The sequence below is a fragment of the Lissotriton vulgaris genome, chromosome 2_1 (assembly GCF_964263255.1).
Source record: "Lissotriton vulgaris chromosome 2_1, aLisVul1.2, whole genome shotgun sequence".
Taxonomy (NCBI): Eukaryota; Metazoa; Chordata; class Amphibia; order Caudata; family Salamandridae; genus Lissotriton; species Lissotriton vulgaris.
Window position 1 is genome coordinate 586,289,433 of NC_141687.1, and position 22,821 is coordinate 586,312,253.

A 22,821-nucleotide genomic window follows, 5' to 3' on the forward strand; every position below is an offset into this window, starting at 1 on the left:
TTACAATCGGCGTTTCCCACCAACTCCACAGGTTACAGCTGTCCCATCGGTGTTGAATCCAGTTTCGGAGCCGGCTCTAGCTCCTCCTCAACCGGCGTCGCCTGTTACTGTTCACAGAACTACATCAGTTCGGGTGCACACAACAATTTATCCAGAGGATGATGATGACGAGAATCCTCCAGAGCGTGAGGATGGAGAAGTTTCTGAAGTAGATGAGGATGGTGAAGAACATTTAGCGGAGTGGGATGACTATCGTGCTCAAACACCATCCCCTTCTCAGGTGCCAACGGGGGATTCTCCTCCAGTAGATATCGCAGGATTCCACCAGTTAATGGACAGGGCGGTGCAACGATTCAAATTACCACGAGCACACAGAGAGGAAGATTGCTTCCTATACGATTTCAAGAACCAGCCCTTGAAACAGATACACACAGTCCCGATTATAGACTTCATCTGGTCTGAAGGGGAAAAGATAATGAAGACGCCTAACTCTCTACCGGCACAACTGCCGAGGTTGGAAAAGAAATACAAGGCTCCTGTGGGCTCTCCAGCATGCCTTACAGGTCAACCTAAGCCCGACTCTGTCGTTACGCAGGCAGCTCAAAGAGGTTCAAAGAATCCGGCGTCTACAATCACCGCTCCTCCAGATCGTGAGGGCCGTCGCCTAGATGCTATTGGGCGTAAATTTTCCTCCATGTCCTCTACAACGGTTCGAGTAGCTAACGCTATGGCTATATTAGGTCGTTATGACCGTCAGGCTTGGGCTGACATGTCCGCCTATGTGGCATTACTCCCGGATGCTTCCAAGGCAGAAGCACAGAAAATTCTGCAAGAAGGAGAAAGAACGGCAGAGGAACTTATTGATTGTGCAGTGGATGTGGCCTGCACTGGTTTTCGCCAACTCGCTGGAGCGGCCGTCCTGCGTCGACAGGGTTGGCTACGCTCAACTTCATTTCGACAGGAAGTTCAGGCAAGAATCCTGGATATGCCATATGACGGCGAGTCATTATTTGGAGCGCATATTGATGAAGCGCTACAATCCATAAAAAAGGACACGGACACTGCACGTGCTTTGGGTACCCTTCAGTTTAAGAAGCAGCCCTTTCGGGGTGCTCGAGGACGTGGCACTACATCCACTTTTCGTGGAGGAAGCAGTCAATATCGGTCCTTCAACCAAGGTAACCAACGCTTCACCGGTAACCGCCAACAGTCTTCCCGCCAGCAACCTGCCAGAACTTACAGAGGAAAGTCTAATTTCAGAGGACAATCCAACAAACGTCAATGACTTGTCTGTCGAACGGAGAATTGGAGGTCAAATCTCTCTGTTTGGTTCTCAATGGTCCTCCATTACTACGGACCGTTGGGCACTCGACATTGTGAAAAGAGGCCATGCATTGGAATTTGTCGAGGTACCTCCTCCAACACCACCTTCCGGACCGCCACCTCCGCACCTCAAAGAACTGTTTCATCAAGTTCGCCTTCTCATTCAAAAGGGTGCGGTGGAAGTAGTACCAAAGTCTCAGAGAGGGAAGGGGTTTTATTCCCGTTTTTTCCTTGTCGTCAAGAAGAACGGAGAATGGAGACCCATACTGGACTTGAGAGCACTCAATCACTATCTCAAGGATCAGACCTTCCGTATGCTAACGCTTACAGAGATCTTGCGTTTGCTCTCAGTCGGAGATTTTATGAATACCATCGATCTCCGAGACGCTTACTTCCATGTCCCAATTCTCGCGGGTCATCGCAAGTTCCTGCGCTTCAAGGTGTGGCACCTTCATTTCCAATTCAAGGTCCTTCCATTTGACCTCCGGTCGGCCCGAGTCTTTACGAAAATGTTGGCTCCGGTCATGGCTTTTCTTCGTCTCCAAGGCATACAGATATTCCCATATCTCGACGACTGCCTCCTGAAATCACAATCCCGCTCACAACTTCAACACCATACTGCAGTTTGTCAGACAGTATTCCGTTCCTTGGGTCTGTCCATCAATCTGGAGAAATCTCAATTGCAGCCAACAACTTGCAAGGATTTCCTAGGAGCAACGCTGGACACCAAACTAGCCAAAGCATTTGTCTCCCGGGAACGTCAGCAAAGGAGTCTCCGACTAGTTTCGCTTCTTCTGGCAAAGAAGTGCATTTCAGTCCGTTTGTTGAAGTCCTTTCTAGGGATGGCTTCGTCGTACATCGCTCTTGTCTCTCATTGCCGACTACGAGCACGACCTATCCAACAGGCTCTGGACAAACAGTGGCGTCAAGTCACCGGTTCCTTCAACGATCCGGTTTCCATCACCATTCCCATGAAAAAAGCGCTCAAATGGTGGGCACAACCACACCAGCTAGCGGCAGGCACGTCCTTTCTGTTCAACACCCCAGATCTGACTCTAACGACGGATGCCTCCCTGGAGGGCTGGGGAGCTCACCTCCAAGACCTCTCCGTCAAAGGGAAATGGACTTTGCATCAAAAGACCTGGCACATCAACAAGTTGGAGCTTATGGCTATCTTTTTGGCCCTGAATTCATTTCAACCAGTGCTTCAGGGAGAGTCAGTTCTCATACAGACGGACAACACGACCTGCATGCATTATATAAACAAGCAGGGCGGAACAAGGTCTCCGGTGTTATCCCGTCTGGCAGAGGCGATTAGGGACTGGTCCATCAATCATCAAATCCAAATCACCGCAGTTCATCTTCCGGGGTTGTCCAACCTTCTGGCGGATTCCCTAAGCAGGTCCCGATCATACAACCACGAGTGGGAACTCCACCAGCCAACACTCGATATGGTCTTTCACCGTTGGGGATTCCCGGAAATCGACCTATTTGCGACTCCAGAGAACCGCAAATGCCCCGCTTACGCAAGCTGGCATCCCCACAAAGGATCCCAAGGCAATGCCCTTTTGATGGATTGGTCGAATCTCTTCGCCTACGCTTTTCCTCCGATCCCTCTAGTGCCTCGAGTACTTTGGAAGATGCGGAGAGAACCCTGCCACATCCTTCTGATTGCTCCCAGGTGGCCACGCCAGGCGTGGTTCTCGGAGCTGCTACTCCTGTCTCAATGCAAACCCATTCTTCTTCATCCTCGAATGGATCTTCTCTCCATGAACAGGGGTCAAATCTACCATCCGGACCCCTCTTCCCTGAGCTTGTCAGCCTGGAACCTGAGCACTGTGAATTTGCACATCTGACCATCCCTCAGGAGTGTCGTAACATCCTTGCACAGGCCAGGGCTCCATCAACTATAAAAACCTATAAGTTGAAATGGAAACGCTTTTGCCACTGGTGTGCAGACGCCGGAGTACATCCTTTGCGTGCCACGCCCGCTGAGCTCCTCCCTTTCTTTCTCCATCTGGCTCAGTCGGGTTTGTCAAATGCTACTTTAAGGGTTTTTCTGGCGGCAATATCACGCTACCGCCATGATGGCTCCGCCTCCCTATGCTCATCCAGGTTGATACGTCAATTTTTCAAGGGACTTCTTCGGACTTTTCCTCCAGTTCGGCGTCCCCCTCCCGAGTGGCGCCTCAACATTGTCCTATCACAATTAATGACTGCACCTTTTGAACCAATCCATAAAGCAGACCTCAAGTATGTCACCTGGAAGGTCGCGCTTTTCCTTGCCTTGACGTCTTCACGTCGAGTGAGTGATGCATTCACGATCAAACCACCATTTCTACAGTTTAAACCGGATTCTGTGCTTTTACGCACTAACCCTACTTTTCTTCCAAAAGTGCCTTCAGACTTCCATATTAATGAGCCTGTTATATTGAAGTCTTTCTTTGCTAACCCGCAAACTCCTGCAGAACAACGATTGCACTCTTTGGACATTAAAAGATGTTTAAAATTTTACATCAGCAGAACAGCCCAGTTCCGAAAATCAGATCAACTCTTTGTAGCCTATGGCCGCTTTAAAAAAGGGCGGCAAGTCACCAAACCTACAGTAGCTCGCTGGGTGGCTTCGGCGATTGCTTTCTGCCATCAGAAAGCGGGAAAGCCTTTACAGACTGCAGTACGGGCCCACTCCACCAGGTCTATGGCCTCTTCGACTGCACTCTTTGCAGGAGTTCCATTGCATCAGATTTGCAGAGCAGCCACGTGGTCCAGCAGGTCTTCTCTATGTATACATATAATTGTATAACTTCTATGGCATGGGTTTTTACACCTGTCGATTCCAGCCTTTTGTTTATACATTGCATTCTGGAAACTTTGTGTTGGGATACGGACTGCTAACTATTCTATATTCAAGCATGTGAATCTATGAAAGACACCCCAATACTGGAGAAGAACAATTGTTACTTACCTGTAAACAGGTGGTTCTCTAGTATTGGTGTCTTTCATAGATTCACATGCGACCCTCCCATCCTCCCCTCAGAGGCTCTCTTCTCCTCATAGACTCTGTGGTCACTCTTGTGCTACAAAAATCTGAGGGCTTGAGCTCTGAGGAGAACGTTCTAGAGGGCTGCTGGCGCCTGATTGGCTGCAGTTTGGACTAACATAATGACAAGGATAGGCTGCATTGGAACTGTTTTATTCCCATGCATTCCTATGGAGAACTTTTTAGTTAGGTACCCTATGCTTCTTGTATGCATTTTTTGGGTTTTTCCTTATTATGTATATATATATTTATTATATATTATTATATATTTAGTATTTATTGCTATTTTATTTACCATGGGACTCCCACTCCGACGACGGGGAATATTCAAGCATGTGAATCTATGAAAGACACCAATACTGGAGAACCACCTGTTTACAGGTAAGTAACAATTGTTCTTTTGCAATATTTCGTCTTTCAGCCTGTTAATTCGTAAATGCATGAAGACAAGTGGGGACGTAAGATTCTTCTGGTTTCTTATATTATGGCCGGCTCTACCCCTCCCCCTCCTCCAATGTCCAGTCTGTGGCTTACAAGAGAAACAGAAAGAATCTTACCTTCGCCCTCACGGTCTTCATACATTTACAAATTTAACAGGCTGGCGGAAGAAATGTTTAAAAAAAAAAAACAGATTCGCTGAGTAACCAAGAGGGTCTCAGCCAGCAGGTCTGCTTCTGACACCTCTGAAAAAGATTAACAGGACGGGGTTTCTTTCAACTGCATGATATCTCACAGAATAAAGGAGACTAGGTGAGACAACGTCCCTGGCTCCACCCCACCCTCTCCTCCAATTGTACCGCTGGCAGAGCCCAAAAGGTAACAGAGGAGGAGAGCACTTAAAGCGCTCAGTGAGGTGAAGTTTATGAAGAACCTCAATTTTCCGACCCCATTCTTGGCGTTTTTGATCTGTCCCAATTTATTTGTTTGTATTTATATCACGAGAAGCATTTCTACTGAGTTCCCACCATTGCACACACATGGATGGAGACAACTATGTTGATGTTCGCTCCAATAAATTGTCTGTTTTCAGAGGCGGCCCGATTTTTGATTGGAGCCCACTTTGTTGCGCAGGGGTCACCGTGCAATCTGAATGCCCACCAGCAGAATTTCTGCTCTATGCTTCATTTTTGTACTGTATTCGGGGAAATAAAAGTGAATTTCGCTACATTTAGAAGCCCTGTAGGTGAAGTACACAGACTGCAAACGAAACCAAAGTCACACATGCAACTAATGTACATATTTCTTCTTACCCCAATTTTTTTATGAAGATGATGCGCATTGATGAGTTTAAACAGTATTACGCGTGCAAGGAAATATACTTGTTAAACTTTCTTCTGCCCTGCATACCCTAGAATAACCTCTTCTAAGATAACTACCCTCCATTCTGCTACACAGTCTCTCCTTAGACGCTCTGTCCACTCTCCTCTCTCACTGCTGTCAGTGTTTATTCCAATCCTTTCTCTTCATCCACCGTAGCACATATGTTCTGTACCATCTCTCTCCACAGACGCCCTCTCCTCATCTCAGTTCCTTGCAATCAGTTTGGACATGGGTCGGGTTACAGCACCCTCCCTCCCCCCCCTGTCTGTTTATAAGACCGGCTTCTCTTCATTTTTTGAAGAAGAAAAAACTCTTTGTTTATTCTGTACATAGGGCGGTGGGCTGTGTTTGATCTGTTGGCTGGCAGGCCCGAGAAATGTGCAGAGTTGCTGTAAATAGAACATCTTTATGTTTGTATTTGCTGTAGCATAAATATTCAAAGCAGAGCACCCCTCGTACAAATTTGGAGGCTTACAGCCTCATAAAGGCACGACGATGGTAGCGGAGCAATGACACTGCCTCTCCCTTTCTTTGGCACTCCATCCCTTCCCCCTTACGCCCCCTCTTCACTTACCCATGTCATCCTGGATTGTGTGGAAAAGTACGTCATGACGTGCAAGCAGGAACTTTCAACAACCATGTGTTGCTATCTTTTCCCTCTTGCAAATATTTCTGTCACTCATATACACCATACCTTCACGCAATCAAGCGCAGTTACAGAAACGGAAGAAAGCTTACACTGCTGCTGCCTGTGATGTATAAGTGCGTAAACTTATTAACCACTTGCGTTCTCATTTTGGTGGTCTTTCATGGTGCAAATTTGTGTATTTCATTATTTGTTCACATTCTGCACACTTTTCTTTGTTCAGTGTTTGTTTATTTCTAACTATCTCCCCTCTCCCCCTCACCCCTCTCCCCTCTCCCCTCTCCCCTCTCCCCTCACCCCTCTCCCCTCTCCCCTCTCCTGTTAAAGCTGCCTACTTCTCTCAAAATTCTGAATGCTCAGAATAAATCAAAGGAGATTTTCCAAATTGTGAACGATTTGAGCAGCGATGAGAGAATTTTACCCATCCAAGCCCCAACCCAAGAATTGTGTGACTCTCTAAACAATTTTTTCTTGGATAAAATCACTGCTATAAAGGCAAGTATTCCACCAATTGTCAACAGGGATCCACTGGATGACATTTCCAGAAATCCATCCTACCTGAGTCACTTGTCGGGTATATGTCTTAACACTCTACTAGACCTCGCGTCAAATCTGGCTCCCCCGGCGACTGTTGCTCTCCCCCGGCGACTGTTGCTCTCCCCCGGCGACTGTTGCTCTCCCCCGGCCCTCAGAGATGTCTTCTCTGCACTGCCCTATAATATTCTTCCTTTTCTGAACGAGTCCCTCAGTAAAGGGGAGGTTTGCCGTGGCACATTCACAGCCCCCAAAGTATCCACCTCGTGTGGGTTACCATAGTGTTCCTCCCTGTCCCCTATGTTGTTTAATCTCTACCTTAGGCCATTGATCCATTCACTAAAAGACAGGAAGGTCACCATCTTTTATTACGCCGACTACCTCCAGCTGATTTTTTCTTTGGATTCTTCTAACTCTGCCACAGAATTTAAAACCACAATGCTTTATATCCAACGTTGTATGGACCGTAACCATCTAAAGCTCAACCCAGGCAAGACTGAACTTGTATTGCCTGGGAAAAGTGATATCAGCTGGGGCCAACACTTCTGGCCAAGAGATTTTGGTCCTTCCCCCACCCCTTTGCCCTTTGTGAAAAGTCTAGGTGTCATTATAAATGCAGATCTCTCTAAAAGGCCAAGTGGGTTCAGTGGTATCCCGTTAGTCTCTCTTCCAACTGTGAAAAATTAGAAAGATCTCTCACCTGTTGACCCACGCAGGCCTTGTTCAGGCGGTGCTAGCACTGGTCCTTTCACGCCTTGATTTTTCCAATGCTCTTTACATGGGCCTGCCACTATGCTTGCTCAACCGTCTTCAAATCGTCCAGAACCAAGCGGCAAGACTAATCTACAAACAGCCGAGATGGCAATCAGCTAGACCGTGTGTTGGAACTGGGGTCACCAGCTACCAGTGGGTAGTATAGCACGAGCGGGCAGGCATCCAAAAGCTTATGTGTAAAGCGACCATACAGCACACGCAACCACTGAGGCAGTAAAAAAATGAGCAAGCAATGAGTGACGCCACTCCAAGTAGTTTGTATAAAAACTAGGTTTGAGGCATGTGGGCTGCTGAATTCATATCTGTGCATAGATCGCCGCCTAGTGTTGGGTCCGGATGATTGCACATTGTTGTCCTGGAAGAGTCTTCGAAGTATCACGAGATAGGTGGCTCCTCCCCTGGACTACAGTACGCATGGGCATCCTCTCCATCCTCAGATTGTTTTTTTCCGCCATTGGGTTCGGATGTTACTATCTTAGCTCAAGTTAGGAAAACTTTCTGCAAAGCCAAAAGGCTTTCGACCGCGTCGGTATCGTTTCGTTCGGTACCGGTGACTTTGTTTCGAGAGGACATAGAGGAATCAGACGGTTTTCTTTCCTCACTCGACCCGATCTTTGATCTACAATGCAAAGAAGCCCATTCAAAAGGTGTCCACTTTGCAATGCAAAATACCCGCACATCGATGTCCACCCGGTGTGCAACAAGTGCCTGTCCCCGGATCACAATGAAGCCAACTGTATGGCCTGTGCCCGGTTCAGGTTGAAGAAAATTCTTCGGATTCGACGCGCGGCTTGATTAGAGTCGCAGAGATCAGCGCCTAATCCAGACAATATCTTCAGGACCAAACACGAGGAGGTCATTGATCTGGAGATTCGGGAGGAACACTCGGATCCTGTTTCAGACCATGACTCAGAGTATGACGCCGAAGATGAAGAAATGTTGAAAGACGAAGAAAACGTCGTCAAGGTAGGAGATGACGTAGAGGCCCTTGGGGCCGTAGAAAATAGCTCAGGCGAGGAGCTAGGCCCAAACGTTGATAGGGGGCCGACGATGAAGCACTTGAGGCTCAGGTCGAGGGATCGCCACAAGGCCTTACCCAAGATCTATCGAATCGTTCCACAGCCCCGCATAAAGGCCCGGCTACGGACATATATAAAGAGCCATCGGTATCGAAAATGCCATCGGTCGATCACAAGAAATCGTCACTGCCAAAAGCGAAACCGAAAGTGCAACTAACTCTGGTCGGCTCCAAGGCCTCAAACCCCGCGAAGCCAAAGAAACAGAAGAAGGCCGTCGATACCGAGAAGTTCAAAAAGGTCGTCGAGCCGAATGTTGGGGCACCGAAAACCAAGGTCAAGGCTGTCGCACCGAAGAAAGTCGACGCAGTCTCGAACCGAGAGAGGGGGTCGATCCTCGGACACGACCCGAGACCAAGACAAAGACTGGCTCCAAGGACCCTGTCGAGTTGACGCAACCAACTCCATTCATATCAAAACAGGTGTCGGAGTCCCATCCGACTCATCAAAGAAAAGGCTGCAACGGTCGGACCAAAGAAGGCCCCAACCCCGAAGTTGGTCGGCAACCTTCAGACCGCATCGACACCAATCAAATTTGGGTTGCCACCAATGGTGCGACCGAAGATGTTCGAACCGAAGAAGGGTATCCGAGCCATTAAAGGAGTGTTGATGGGAATAGGGGCTACAGAAGAGCCTGTAGAACAGGAGTCGAGGCAGTTCATCGACTCGGACACTGGTAGACTATCCATGTATAAGAGGAAAATAATACCAGAAACACCCATGGAGTCAAATAAGATTCCATTAAAAAAAGAAGAGGGATTCAACCACATCACCAGTTCTTGCGGAACCTCTGCAATCCTATGGACAAGAACCTCACTCTTTTTCACCCACATACTCAGATGTGGATGCAGGGGATGACGATAATGAGGGTGACACTTATCATGTGGACACTGATCCCGACGATCAGAACCAACCATGGGCAGACCCAGCTGAGCCAAGAGATCCACAGAATGCCCCTGACACACAAACATACAATGTAAAAACTTCTCCTACTGAGGACACTACTGCTTTTAACGCCCTTATTGAAAGGGTGGCGGGTAACCATGATGTGCAACTACATGCTGACCCTATTGAAGATTTTCTGGTAGACACCTTTTCAACTTCGAAAAGAACTGTCAAGACTCTGCCCATGCTAAAAGGGGTCCTTAAGCATGCTGCTGACCTTTTTAAGGAGACCACCAGAGCAAGGGTATTAAACCCTAGAATTGAAAAGAAATATAGACCGGCACTTGTGGACCCTACTCACATAAGAGGACAGTTGCCATTGGACTCATTAGTTTCTAATGCACGTAAGAGAGCAAGCTCCCAAACTACAGGTGATGCTCCTCCTCCTGACAGAGTCGAAAGTACTGGAAACTTCAGGAAAACGGGTGGCAGCGCAGGCAGCTAACATCAGGCGCATTGCCAACACTCAGGCACTCTTAGCCAGATATGACAGGGCCCATAATGATACCCTTGAGACACTGTTGCAACACCTACCAGATCAGCATAAGGAGGGAGCGGAGCTGTTAGTCCAAGAAGGAAAGCTTATAACCAATGCTTCCATCAAGTGTGCGCTAGACGCAGCTGATACTGCAGCCAGAGCCATTAACACTAGCGTCATGTTAAGAAGAAATGCCTGGTTAAGAATCTCGGGGTTCAAACCAGAGATACAAACTACTATCCTCAATCAGCCAGTTAACCCGGACTACTTATTTGTGCCTGAGGTTGACACCACCCTTGAAAAGATTAAAAAAGACACCGAGACTGCAAAGTCTACGGGGGCTCTGCAGTCCCAGCAGTTTCGGGGTGGCTCTTTTCGTCGCTCCAGTAATAGCGGACCTTCAAGAGGCCAAAACACACAGCAGACACAGTATAATAAAGGAGGTACACAAACCACCTACAATAAACAAAACAGGGGTGGATATCGTGGAAACAACATCAAGGGCAGAGGCAGAGGAAACAACAATTCCAGAACCTCTGCCAATAACCAACATTGACGCCCTGTCACTGCCCCCGACCATATAACGCCTGTCGGGGGGCGACTGCAACAGTTCCTGCCGGTCTGGAAATCCATCACCACAGACAGGTGGGTGAGAGACATTGTCCAGTACGGGTATGGTCTAGAGCGGACATCCACTCCACCCAACATACCACCAAGACACCGTCCTATGTCCGCAGAACACTTACACTTATTGCAGCAGGAGGTCATCCGCATGCTGCAAAAAGGAGCCATAGAGCTCGTGTCTGTAGAAGACCAAGGCTCAGGGGTGTACTCTCTATATTTCTTAATACCCAAAAAGGACGGGTCTCTCCGGCCCATACTGGACCTACGGCCTCTAAACAGATACATTCTGTCAGAGCATTTTCATATGCTCACCTTACAGCAGGTTCTACTGTTACTCAGTCAGGGAGACTTCCTCGCCACGCTAGATCTGAAAGATGTGTATTTCCATATACCCATACACCCATCACACAAAGTATCTCCGGTTCACTATTCAAAACCAACATTATCATTTCAAAGTCCTCCCTTTCGGAGTAACGACGGCACCCAGGGTGTTCACAAAGTGCCTGGCGACGGTGGCTGCACACCTAAGGAGACAGCACATACATGTCTACCCTTATCTGGACGACTGGCTTATTCAAGCAAAGACGGCCCAGCAGTGCGCCAGCCACAAGTCGCACACCATTCATCTTCTTCACAGTCTGGGATTCTTTTTTTTTTTTTTTTTTTAATTTTTTTGAAAACCTTTATTGTGCATATGGTAGCATACAAATACGGGCCTACAACCAATTAGGCCGGCCACGAAGTAATATGAGAAGTACGTAAAGCAATAAAGAAGTCTCACGGCAGTCACCCATGATATTGCTGACTAGTAGTACAATCGTAAAGGAGCTGAGTGTGACCGCCGGACGTAGGATCAAAGAAGGTTAATTTTATAATAGAAATTATAGCAGGATCAGGTGCAGTTTAATCATGAGTGCCATAGCGGCCACGCATCAAAAAGCAAAGCATTAAGGCATCATTAAAAACGGTCATCGGCAACAGTCTACAGCAATCAGAGTATATATGCCACATTTCCAATCAGTACCCATCGTAGCCCGCTACGTGCACCCAGACCACGAAATTTTCATACTCATACCTAACTGAATAACCAGAACGGTACAAGGAAATACAGTCATTCTTTATACTGACCCAGAAATGAGAAAAAAGGGGGGAAGGAATACTAAAAAGAGAAGGGAAAGAAGGAACGCCGTGCTGCTGTACGCGCCCCCACAGCGATAGAGGCGAGCAAAGTAACTGGGGACCACATTATCGGGGTGGGGCGGTCAAGTCAGGATATCCATGCAAGCAATGTCGTATAAAGTAAGAAAACCTAACCCCCCCCCCCTTCCTCACCCCCCCGACAAGCAATCCCACCGTGGGAAACACGCACAGACACGGCGTTCTAAGAAAAGGACACAAAAGAGCCGTAGAAACTAAAAAACAGTCAGAAAAAGACCCCAACCCACCCACCCCACCCTGCACACCTGCAGAAGGCTACGGCCTACCCCCCCAGCAGCGTGCCTGTCGCCCTAAATAGAAAACCCGAAATATAGAAAAAGTTGAGAGAGAGGGAAAAGAAACAAAAGAGACAAAAACAGGAAAAAGAACCAAGGGGAGAGAAGAGCCATCAATCGAACCATTCGGCCCCTACCCCCGCCATAACACACATTGATGCAACCTCAAAACTAAATCGACATAGTCTCGGGTATCATAAACCATCGAAGGAATCGCCCATAGTATCAGGGTTGAGGGCACCCCTCATCTCCATCCGCCAACCATCAGTCCTCCGGGTCCAGAACCGGCTCACCCCTGTCCTTTCCTAGCCATCACTAACGCGCGTGGCAGAGTAGTGGACAGCAAACAAATCAAAGTGGTGAGGCCGTATGGTAGGAACAGGACAGACCATGGGAGAAAACCAGAGGACTCCAGCAACCAGCGGCCAAGCAAGAACATTGTGCGCCAGTCTAGGCGTTTCAGCAACGAGAACGGGCACAACACACAGTGTGGGTAAAGTCTCACCGCCCAGGAAAGTAGTCGTCCCCGCAGGATAACACTGGGGTCTCGCCGGGGCAGTTTGAATCGGTAAACTACGTTGTCCCCCTATCAGTTGAGCGGGAACGGGCCCCGACACAGTGTCTACGCCCGCGCCGATCAAGGCGACCCCGGGATCCGGGGCCGCTGGAGTACAGTTCTGTCGATGCACAATGACAGCACTCCTCACGGCAATAGAGGGGGACGAAATAGCACACACTCGGGGCCGAGCCGCATTCACGAGGGACGGCCCGACCGCAATGGCGGTCGTCCTTCTATCCAGCCCAAGGGCATCGAGGGCCAGGGTCGCGCGTAAAGTCTTTAAGGCGTCAAGAACATCGCCAAGCGTGGGCTCCTGCACACATGACCAGACCTCCGTACACTTCAGTAACTCAAGTTCGCCGCTCCGGTTCAGTCCGTGACTCAGGGCGCCGGCAGCCATCTTGCAGATCCAGCCGCGTCCCCGCGCGCCTCAACTTCTGGAGCGGGCTCTCAAGCAAGGCCACCACGGGAGCCCCCGCAAGCCCCAGGAATGGCAACCTGGGTGCAGAAAGGAGAGCCACCAAAAGGGGGACTGCCAGCGCCACCGCTCCGCGGGTGCCACACGCCGACTCCGGGCGCAGGGCTTCAAGATGGCCGGACAAGGCAACAAAGAGGGGAGCCTCCTACACGGTCTTCCCCCGTCCACGGCGTGCTGCACCTCACCACGGGGCCCTCCGACCGCAGGACCGGGCCCGATCCGTTGCCATCGGCATAACCGCACCACGGCCTCTCCCAGGCGATCTCTCCTCCCCACCAGGGGCCGCCATCGACACCATCTCGTCGGCTAACCTCAACAGGCACATCCCCGGTCTCTACGCCGCGGAGGCCCCAGACCAAGCAGGGGTGTAACTTCGGATCCGCAGCTCGCAGGAGGCCCCGGGACAGATGGTGAGTACAAGCTTTCCTTCGTCTTTCCAAATCTTTCCGAGTATGTCGTCTCGGGGCAGGATACGTGTCAGGATCTGTGCGTTGGGCAGGAAGGCTAGCGGAGCTGAGCTACAGTGTGGCCTTCACGGTCGCGAGCTTGGCTCCTCCCCTACAGTCTGGGATTCTTGCTGAATTATCCAAAGTCACATCTTCAGCCCGCCCACGTGCGACAGTACCTGGGCGCGACAATAGACACTCTGGCAGCCAAAGCTCACCCAAATTCAGCGAGAATAAACAGCATGCAATTGCTAATACAGAAATTCAGACCACAACACTCACTTCCAGCAAGAGTGTTCATGCAATTGATAGGCATGATGGCCTCCTGCATCTTCATAGTCCCGCACGCGAGACTACATATGCGCCCGCTTCAGGAGTACCTAGCACGTCAGTGGAATCAGGCTCAAGGACAATGGAAAGACCTAGTGTTGGTGAGCGGTCGGGCATACAACTCTCTGCATTGGTGGAACCCACAAAACCTTTGCAAGGGCCGACCGTTCCAAGAGCCTGTATCACAAATAATACTGACGACTGACGCCTCTCTCCACGGATGGGGTGCTCATGTACTCCATTACACAGTGTAGGGACTATGGACGACACAGCAGAAAAAGATGTACATCAACCTTCTGGAATTGATGGCGATCTTCATGGCAATGAAAGCTTTCAAAGTACACCTGTGCAACAAGGTCGTGTTGATCTGGACGGACAACATGACTGCCATGTACTACATACAGAAGCAGGGGGGAACACACTCTCCACAGTTGTCTCATCTGGCTCAGAGCATGTGAAAGTGGGCCATTCAGAGGAACATCTTCCTCATGGCGGAACACCTCCCGGGCAAGGACAACCAGATGGCGGATCTGCTCAGCAGACATAGCCACCAAATGCACGAGTGGGAGATACATCCATCAGTACTCCAACCGTACTTCCAGCAGTGGGGTCATCCAGAGATCGACCTATTCGCCACAAAGGAAAACGCAAAATGCCAAAGCTTCGCCGCCAGGTTCCCACATCCGCAGTCACAGGGCAATGCGATATGGATGAACTGGTCAGGCAGATTTGCGTACGCTTTTCCCCCAGCACCTCTGATACCGCTGGTGGCACGCAAGCTGAGGCAACACTCGATGACACTCATTCTGGTTGTTCCAACGTGGGCACGCCAGCCATGGAACACCACGCTAGTAGAACTTTCCGTGGTACTGCATCAAAGACTGCGGCTAACACCCAGACTTTTAACACAGAGCCATGGCGAAATTCAGCACCCAGATCCGCAACAGCTCAACCTGGCGATCTGGCTCCTGAAGTCTTAGACTTTGGCTACCTCAACTTGCCGCCAGAATGTATGACCATCATCAAGGAGGCAAGAAGGCCCACAACCAGAGCATGTTATGCGGCTAAATGGAAAAGGTTTGTCATATATTGTGCCAATAATGACATTAACCCACTGGATGCATCTATTCAAAACATTATCTGTTATTTGTTGCATTTATACAAATGTAATATGGCGTACAGTTCCATTTGTATACTTTTGTCCGCATTAGCAGCTTATCTTCAGAATAGGCAGCACCTCTCACTATTCAGAGTGCCTGCTATTAAAGCTTTTCTGGAGGGACTCAAACGAGTGATCTCTCCCAGACACCCACCTTCGCCAGTCTGGAACCTAAATGTGGTCCTCACCAGACTGATGGGACCACCTTTTGAACCTCTGCACTCTTGTGAGATTCAATTTCTGACCTGGAAAGTTGCTTTCCTAGTAGCCATTACCTCACTAGGAAGAGTTATTGAACTCCAGGCACTAACCATTCAAGAGCCATTCATACAGGTCCACGCAAATAGAGTTGTACTACGCACCAACCCTACATTGATGCCTAAGGTGATTTCGCAGTTCCACATGAACCAAACCACTGAACTGCCAGTTTTCTATCCTAATCCGGAAAATGTTGCAGAAAGATCTCTACACACATTAGATGTCAAGAGAGCTCTTATGTACTGTATAGACAGAATAAAGGATTTCAGAAAAACAAGACAACTGTTTGTTGCCTTTTCTCCACAGCATAAGGGCAACCCCATTTCCAAAGCAGTAATAGCCAGATGGATAGGTAAGTGTATACAGATTTGCTATGCAAAGGCTAAACACACACTTACCATTCCTCCAAGAGCACACTCCACACGTAAGTTAGGAGCATCCATGGCTTTCCTGGGGAATATTCCTTTAGAAGAGATATGTAAAGCAGCCACATGGTCAACTACACATACATTTACGAAACGCTACTGCGTAGATGTACATTCAAGACAGCAGGCAGCTGTAGTACAGGCTGTTCTCAAAACTCTTTTTCAGACTGCTGCAGCTGGCACGGGCAGCCGCCGCTAACATGAGGGACTGCTATGTAATCTATGCACAGATATGAATTCAGCAGCCCACATGCCTCGAATCGAATATGCTACTTAGTAGTATGCATCTGTTCTTGGCATGTATGGCTGCTGACATTCATATCGCCCACCCTCCTCCCCGGCGCCTGTAGCAGCTGTAGCATTCTGAATTACTATGTAGCATGGACATCACTCACTGTATTACACTCCATCTCTGCCACAATGGCGAAAAACAATCTGAGGATGGAGAGGATGCGCACTGTAGTCCAGGGGAGGAGCCACCTATCTCGTGATACTTCGAAGACTCATCCAGGACAACAATGTGCAATCATCCGGACCCAACACTAGGCGGCGATCTATGCACAGATATGAATGTCAGCAACCCTACATGCCGAGAACAGATGCATACTGGTAAGTAGCATATTCGATAACTTTTATATAGAGCAGAGTCGGGGTAATCAAAAATTACAGTGTCAATTACTTTTTAGTTTTCCTTCAGAATATATATGTTTCAACACTTTGTAATAAATACTCAGAGGAATAAATATTAAATATCAGTTAAATATTGAATATTAGATCATATGAAGTATAGATAACCACAGGTCTGACCTCAGCCTTGCTCCTTGTCAGCACCTGTAAGTAATACATTAAGGAGACAACCAAATGACATTGCATCACATTAGTTCTGTAGGCATATTACCCACTTCTCACCAAGCAAGGGTGAGCGTTTTACAGCAGAAAACATGCAAATAAATAACTGTAGGCTTCCCGCAAATACAGCACTAAGTGGGAGAAAAACATTTCATTAAGAATAAACAACCCCTTGTGCAGGATTAACCACCTCCTTAATAAGGAATAACCACTTTAGGAATCACTCCCAGTAGGAATAAGCATTTCCTAGATTAGGGCTACACATTTCCTTAGTTATAATACATTTCAGAAGACCAGAAAGAATATTCTCCCTAAGCAGATGAAGAACTTCCTATGAAGCCAACGTAAAACATGTCATTCAGAATCAGACCAGCTTTATGGAAAATATTAACAGATCCCTATGTAGGGCTAAACATTTCAACAGATAAGAATGAGCATGTTGGGCTTGGCTTACGCCTTTAAAACCTCTCCTTATGTAAATAGAAACCTCTCCTTATGTAAATAGAAACCTCTCCTTATGTAAATAGAAACCTCTCCTTTTGCAGGAGCACAGTTATCTCCTTACGCCAGAATAAAACATGTGTAGGCCTAACTGAGCCTTGAACTTTACCCCAGACCAGTAGATCAGAATCAACGCTTCGATACCTACACTGAGCAGGCCTAAACAATTCAGTAAGGTAAAACCATCCCTTCCCTTACGCAACAGTAAACCTTTAGGGAACAGGCAACATTTTGCTATGCAAAGGTAAGCGCCCCATTATATAAATAAGGCAAACATTTAATTAATCTCTTCGAGCCAGCATAGGCATTTCCGTGTAGCAGGAATGAGCCGTGCCTTGAATAGGGATAGAACATTTAAACAAATATGAAACATTTCCTTAGCTATAACATTAGATTATTAAAACTTTTCCTGTATCAGGAGTAAAACATTTTATCAAGAGCACCTATCTCCTTATGCCGGCAATCATTTCATTAAGGAGCATTAAACTGGTCATTGGAAATCAGGCCAGTATCGACGTCTCATTAGTCATGGATAAACATTTCATAAACCCAGTCATTAAACCATTTCGCTGAAAACCAGGCCCTAATCAGATCCTGGCAGAGAGATGAGCCCTCGAGGGTTAGCTCGGCTAATGGGTCTGTCCCTAAATCCTCTGGGAGGGTTCTACAGTCTAGGCAGGGCTCCACCTCATTTCCTGGGGCCCTGCGACAACACAGGGGCCAACGGGCCCCAACACTAGTCTTCCCCAGGGGGAGGGGCGAAATCGAGGCCTCCTGCGACCTTCTGCCCTCCTCCCTGGGGGTTACCTGCCTTCTTTGGCCCTTCCCGGGCCCTTGCGTAGGCTTCTGATGTGCAGGCCGATCCGGAGTGACCCATGCGCTCTAGCGCTCTTCTCAGGGGTCTCGCCGGCTGAGGGGAAGGCCTGGGCTTCTCTCAGGTCCCTCCAGTGACTGTGGTGGTAGGTAGGGGCTCTGGGGCTCATCTGGAGCCCCCGCGCAGGTTTCTTCCCGGGTCCCGGGCTTCTTCGGCCTCCGGGGCCCAGGGCCAATCACAAGCGGCTGTGGGGAGGCGCGCCCGCGGCCGCCAATAGCAGTGCGGCCTGCGGCGGGGCGGGACAGCCTCTTCTCCAGTCGCTGGGCAACGAATGTGGGGGCGCGGCCAATGACGCTGTGCCCCCTGTCACGTGATGCGGGCGTTCTGGCTTCGGGGCCTACCACGGCCTGAGGTAACTTCGCGGCGGCCCTTTCCAGGCACTGAGGGCTGCCGAGAGGTCAATGAAAGCGGTACCGGCGCCACTAAGAAGGCGCCGGGCCGCGACGGCAAGCACCAGGCCCAGAATGCCCGCGGCTGCAGCGGTGATATTGGCCCTCAACGATGCGGCGGCGGCCCCCTCCTGGCCCCGGGGGCAGCAGAGGCTGAGAGGACTCCCGCACTCTAGCAGTAGGTCGGACAGCGCTTTGGGAGCCTAGCGCTCACAGGCCTAAGCACCGGGGCACAGATAGGAGCAGCGCCTGGCAGTGATAGCGCTTTGAGGATGCAGCGCTCCCGAGCACACACGTAGCGCTGGGCAGATATAGCGCTTAGGGCAGTGAGCTGGATACAGCGCTTCACAGGCCACAGCAGGGGAGCGCTGAGCAGCAGCGCAGTTTGGCTCAGTCTGTCAGGTTAGCAATTCAGGCAGATATAGCGCTTCTGGGTTGCTATAGCCTCAAGTATCACAGCGCACTCTGGTAGCATCAGCAGGCTCAGTGCTTCTCACAAGGACACAGTAGTTAAGCGCTTGAGGGGCATTATAGCTCTTAGCCCGCAGACAGTTTATTTAAGTTGGAAGTAGGACCAACAGGACAGGCTACACAACCGTGTCAAACCAGCAAAAGGGATCCCAGGTGGCGTCGGGGAGCGCGGGGAGCGACACAGCGCCAATACCTGGTTGATTTCTTAATAGTCCTTTGGTGATTTGGTTTCTTCTTGGCGCATCGGTTTCTTGCGCCGTTGTAAATATCAGCCGCTTGGTTCCTTAAAAAGGGGGAGGGGGTTGAGTTGATGGCTGTATCCAATCTCCTCAGCCGGTCTCCTCAAGTGGCCCCTGGGATCCCCTTCCGCCGGGCCAGATCAGGGGGCAAGTTCAGGATCCCTCAACACTTGGTAGGCAGCACCTAGGCCCTGTCTAGGAGGTTCCACCATTCTGGCTATGGGCAGGCTGGCAGGCTGGCAGGCTAGTATTGATACATTGTTTGAGGGTTCTAGCCAGCTCCTGGCCACTAGAATGCGCCCACAAAGGCCGCGCTGCAGTAGCAGTGGTCAGTGGCAGCCATGTTAGGGGAAGGAAGCACCTGCACCTTAACATTAGTTTGACATCACACAGGGCTTTCTCCACTACACAAGGCCTATACCATTTTATTACTATGGGGGACATCCTAAATTAGGAATAAAAACCGAAAGATTTCTGGGGAATGGGCCAAGTCCTATACCTTGTCTGCAAAAACTCCATTGGATGCCGGTGAAGCAACGGGCTGCATTTAAATATAGCTGCCTTGCTTTCAAGGCGCTGCATTGCAAGAGCCCTAAGTTCGTCAGTGACATGGTCATGAAGCATGCACCCAGACGCAACTTACGCTGCTCCCACCTACACCTACTGTCCACCCCAGCCTTCAAACTCAAGAGACAGGGTGGTTGCAGGTTCTCCTACTTAGCCCCCAAATTTTGGAATTCACTTCCACTGTCAATCAGGAGCTGTGACAATCTACTGTGCTTCAGAAAGGCCTTGAAAACCTGGCTGTTTAAACAAGCTTACTAACAACCTGCACGCAACGCAATCAAACGGCATTAGCGCCATGAAACCTTTGGTGAACGTGCGCTTTATAAGCTTCTGATAACATAACATAACTTTATCTCTCTATCGCCCTCACTCTATCTCTCTATCGCCCTCACTCTATCTCTCTATCTATCGCCCTTACTCTCTCTATCGCCCTCACTCTATCGATCGCCCTCACTCTATCTATCGCATCACCACAGCATCACTCAGCACCACCACAGCATCACTCGGCGCCTCCACTGCGTCACTCGGCGCCTCCACTGCGTCACTCGGCGCCTCCACTGCGTCACTCGGCGCCTCCACTGCGTCACTCGGCGCCACCACAGCATCACTCGGCGCCACCACGGCATCACTCGGCGCCTCCACTGCATCACCATTCAACAACAACTGGTTCAAATATGTTCTCTCAATGTTTCAAGCTTTATTACAAATGTCACAAAAAGATGCTAATATTTCACTTCTGTTCTTGGATTTTTGTCACAATAAAATACACTGAACATAATCTTCACAAAAGGTATTTACAAAAGTTTAAGCTATTGCCATTATAAATTACAATAACTTTTATTTAAGTATTATTATTTAAAAAAATTAAGCCATTGTTATCCAGTATTATGGGTATCTTTCATAGATTCACATGCCTGAATCATTCCCCGTCGTCTGGGTGGGAGTCCCCGGTATATAAAAATAGTAATGTCATATAGACCTATATACACTAATAGGCCGGCGGCCTCACATTAGTAACCTATCTGAGTCCTTTTGTAAAAAAGGACCAAACTTTGGCCAGGAGCAAATCAGCTACTACCACCCTCTAAAACCTTCCTGGGAGGAGCCCTAGTCACTCAGATTTTCTACCGCACGTCGTGCTAAGGGAGTCTCCACTGAGCTCGGCTCAGGTTTCTGGTATTTCTGGATTTATTCCATATTTTTCTCTCCAAATGTACTCTTGTGAAGGAGTGCTAGAGTCTACTATGTCTACCACTCCTAAGAAAAGGGCTCTTTAGACCTTGTGCCTCGTGTAGTAAGCTGAGACTACATGTAGATGACAAACATGAAGACTGCCTCTACTGTCTCTACCCTGACCATTCTGCCAAGGATTGTAAGGTCTGCCTCACTTTCTCTGTCAAGACTTTAAAAGACAGAGAGGGACGCCTGCTTCTGTGGCTTCAGAGACTGAAGGACAAGGATCAAACAGTCTCTTCAGGTGAGAGCGAGTGTTCCTTCAGGAGCTCACACTTCTCTTCCAAAAGGCCAAGACCGACATCTCCAGGTCCGTCTAATATGCCACCTCAAAAGAAGACGCCAAAGTCTTCAGAGGGTCGTCCAAAAGCCATGGTAGTTAAGACTTCTCTTCAGGAAGCCACTTTCAAGAAGCCTGTGCTGGTGTCTTATGCCATGCCTGTGACAGCCACCATCTCTACGTCGACAGCATCAGCCTTCACCTCCTTGACGACATCTACCTCAGCATCGTCGGGTAGGTCTATAACATCTATTATTCCTGTCAAAAGCGCGTCGACGACGCCTCCGTCGACAGCTTCTTCGTGGACGAAGTCGAAACCATCGACGTAGACGACCACCTCGTCGACGAAGTCATCGACGTCGACACCAGCGTAGACGAGACCGTCGACACCAGCGTCGACGAAGTCGTCTACTACGACGATCGTCGACGAAGCAGTCGACGACAACTCCAACGTTGACACTGCCGTCGACGAAGAAACCACCGTCGACGCTACCGTCAACTACGTAGTCGGCGAAGACGACTGAGGTCTGCGGTGGCTGTCAGCATTCCACCGTCGACGACCACCCCGTCGACGGGCCAGTCGACGGAAGGCTCTCCGAAGCTGAAGTATACCTATACACACTTCAGAATGTCAACGCTGATGCCAGAGACTACGTCTCCTAGCAGAGTCCAACCACTGCCACCAGTCCACTTACTGGAGACTGAGGAATCTGATGATGGCGCCATGTTTCACACTGCAACAAGTCCATCACAGCTAAATGTCAAGGTCCATGAGAGTTCGGATTATGAAGATATGGGTCAGGCAGAAGTCCCATACCAGGAGGAATATCAATCGCCTCCTCCTTCACAACCTATGGTGTGCCTCCCGGCCTCAATAGTCACGGACCTCCAATTCCTAATAGCGGACTACAAACAGCGATTTCTGCCTATTCTGCCACCTTCAGTAGTGCCAACACAACTCGTGACACCAGCTCCTCCTCATCGCCCTAGACCACCTCCGCTGGTCATTAATCCGGATCCTGTATCTTTGCCTCCTCAACGATCTTCGGATTAAGAGGAAGCAGTGGAAGAAGACGAAGGTCAACAGGAGGAGGGAGAAATACAGGAGTATGAATGGAATGACTATATCATATCACATCCGGCATCCCCAGACCAGGCACAGGCGGATTCACCTCCAGAAGATATCAGGGGGTTTCATAATGTTATAGAGCGAGCAGCAGCAAGGTTCAAAATAGAGATAACCACGCAACCTCAGGACTGCTTCCTATATGACTTTAAGGAGCCATTCAAGAAGACGGTTCGGTCAATCCCTATTATTGAACACATCTGGGATCAGGGGGTAAAGATAATGCAAAATCCCTCATCTCTACTTCCAGTGCCGACCGGGCTTGATAAGAAGTATAAGGCCCCGGACACGTCTCCGGCATGCCTTACAGGCCATACTAAACCGGACTCGGTTATTATACAGGCCGCGCAACGGAAATCCAACAACCCCGCTGTTGCGCTGACT

At 49.1% G+C, this 22,821-nt stretch overlaps 1 protein-coding gene across 1 annotated transcript in view; it reads left to right on the forward strand.

The window, feature by feature from the left end:
* Positions 1–22,821, forward strand: part of DDB1 (damage specific DNA binding protein 1) — a 1,134,380-nt gene that overhangs the window by 482,306 nt on the left and 629,253 nt on the right. The window lies entirely within an intron of this gene.